Source organism: Dromaius novaehollandiae, chromosome 1 (assembly GCF_036370855.1).
Source record: "Dromaius novaehollandiae isolate bDroNov1 chromosome 1, bDroNov1.hap1, whole genome shotgun sequence".
Classification (NCBI taxonomy): domain Eukaryota; kingdom Metazoa; phylum Chordata; class Aves; order Casuariiformes; family Dromaiidae; genus Dromaius; species Dromaius novaehollandiae.
Genome location: NC_088098.1, coordinates 152,024,010 through 152,026,679, shown reverse-complemented (window position 1 = coordinate 152,026,679; position 2,670 = coordinate 152,024,010). Strand labels below are relative to the sequence as shown.

Genomic DNA, 2,670 nt, shown 5'->3' with positions numbered 1-2,670 from the left:
GAATCATAGCATAATGAGATGCAACAAGTCAAAGTGTGAAGTAGCTCTATGTAAAAGAATTTAGCCTGAACATTTCACTCTCACTTTAATTTATTACAATTTCTTCATGTTTTTAGGCTAGGACCACCCCTTTTGAATGGGATGTAATGCTTTTAAAACATTAGGCTTCATGGTGTCTTGCGTTTTTACAGGAGTAAATTTGCTTTAACATACAGGCATACCTTGGAGATATTGCAGGTTCGGTTCCAGACCACCGCAAGAAAGCGAATATCGCAATAAAGTGAGTCACACTAATTTTTTGGTTTCCCGGTGCATATAAAAGTTATGTTTACGTTATACTGTATTCTATTAAGTGTGCAATAACATTATGTCTAAAAAAGAGGTACATACCTTAATTAAAAAATACTTTATTGCTAAGAAAATGCTAACCATCATCTGAGCCTTCAGCGAGTCGTAGTCTTTTTGCTGACGGAGGGTCTTGCCTCACTGTTGATGGCTGCTGACTGATCAGGGTGGTGGTTGCTGAAGGCTGGGGTGGCTGTGGCAATTTCTTAAAATAAGACAACAATGAAGTTTGCTGCATTGATTACCTCTTCCTTTCACGAAGAATTTCTCTGTAACATGCAATGCTGTTAGATAGCATTTTACCCACAATAGAACTTCTTTCAAAATTGGAGTCAATCCTCTCAAACCCTGCCGCTGCTTTATCAACTAAGTTTATGTAATATACTAAATCTTTTGTTGTCATTTCAACAACGTGCACAGCATCTTCACCAGGAGTAGATTCCATCTCAAGAAACCACTTTCTTTGCTCATCCGTAAGAATAAACTCCTCAGCGGTTAAAGGTTTATTAGGAGATTGCAGCAATTCAGTCACATCTTCAGGCTCCACTTCTAATTCTAGTTCTCTTGCTATTTCCACCACATCTGCAGTGACTTCCTCCACTGAAGTCTCGAACCCCTCAAAGTCCTCCATGAGGGCTGGAATCAACTTCTTCCAAACTCCTGCTAATGTTGATATTCTGACGTCCTCCCATGAATCACGAATGTTCTTAATGGCACCTGGAATGGTGAATCCTTTCCAGAAGGTTTTCAATTTACTTTGCCCAGATCCATCAGAGGAATCACTATCTATGGCAGCTCTAGCCTTACAAAATGTATTTCTTAAATAATAAGACTTGAAAGTCAAAATTACTCCTTGATCCATGGGCTGCAGAATGGATGTTGTGTTAGCAGGCATGAAAACAACATTAATCTCATTGCATATCTCCATCAGAGCTCTTGGGTGACCAGGTGCATTGTCGATGAGCAGTAATATTTTGAAAGAAATTTTTTTTTCTGAGCAGTAGGTCTCAACAGTGGGCTTAAAATATTCAGTAAACCATGTTATAAACAGATGTGCTGTCATCCAGGCTTTGTTTTTCCATTTATAGAGCACAGGCAGAGTAGATTTAGCATCATTCTTGAGGGCCCTAGGATTTTCAGAATGGTAAATGAGCACTGGCTTCAACTTAAAGTCCCCAGCTGCATTAGCCCGTAACAAGGGAGTCAGCCTGTCCTTTGCAGCTTCGTAGCCAGGCATTGACTTCTCCTCTCTATCTATGAAAGTCCTAGATGGCATCTTCTTCCAATATAAGGCTGTTTCGTCTACATTGAAAGTCTGTTGTTTAGTGTAGCCACCTTCATCAGTTATCTCAGCTTGATCTTCTGGATAACTTGCTGCAGCTTCTACGTCAGCACTTGCTGCTTCACCTTGCACTTTTATGTTATGATGGCTTCTTTCCTTAAACCTCATGAACCAACCTCTGCTAGCTTCAAACTTTACTTCTGCAGCTTCCTCACCTCTCTCAGCCTCCAAAGAATTGAAGAGAGTTAGGGCCTTGCTCTGGATTGGGCTTTGGCTTAAGGAAATGTTGTGGCTGCTTTGGTCTTCTATCCAGACCACTAAAACTTTCTCCATATCAGCAATAGGGCCGTTTCGCATTCTTATCATTCATGAATTCACTGCAGTAGCACTTTTAATTTCCTTCAAGAACTTTTCCTTTGCATTCACAACTTGGCTAACTGTTTGGCGCAAGTGGACGAGCTTTCGGCTTGTCTCAGCTTTCGACATGCCTTCCTCACAAGCTTAACTATTGCTAGCTTTCGATTTAAAGTGAGAGACGTGCAACTCTTCCTTTCACTTGAACACTCAGAGGCCATTGCAGGGTTATTCATTGGCCTAATTTCAATATTGTTGTGTCTTGGGGAATAGGGAGGCCCGAGGAGAGGGAGCAAGACGGGGGAATGGCCGGTCGGTGGAGCAGCCAGAACACACACAACATTTATCGATTAAGTCCGCCGTCTTACATGGGTGCAGTTCGTGGTGCCCCAAAACAATTACAATAGTAACATCAAAGATCACTGATCACAGATCAGCATAGCAGATACAATAATAATGGAAGAATTTGAAATGTTGTGAGAATTACCAAAATGTGACACAGAGACATGAAGTGAGCACATGCTGTTGGAAAAACGGCGCTGAGAGACTTGCTCAACGCAGAGTTGCCACAAACCTTCAATTTGTAAAGACTGCAATATCTGCGAAGTGCAATAACGTGAAGCACAATAAAGCAAGGTATGCCTGTATTTTTAAAAGGACAGTTTGACTGGTATATTTTTAGTATGAAA

General features: G+C 41.0%; 1 pseudogene; it reads right to left on the bottom strand.

The window, feature by feature from the left end:
- Positions 1-424: 424 nt before the first annotated feature.
- On the bottom strand, positions 425-2,202 carry LOC112984932 (tigger transposable element-derived protein 1-like; annotated as a pseudogene).
- Between the last annotated feature and the right edge of the window lie 468 nt (positions 2,203-2,670).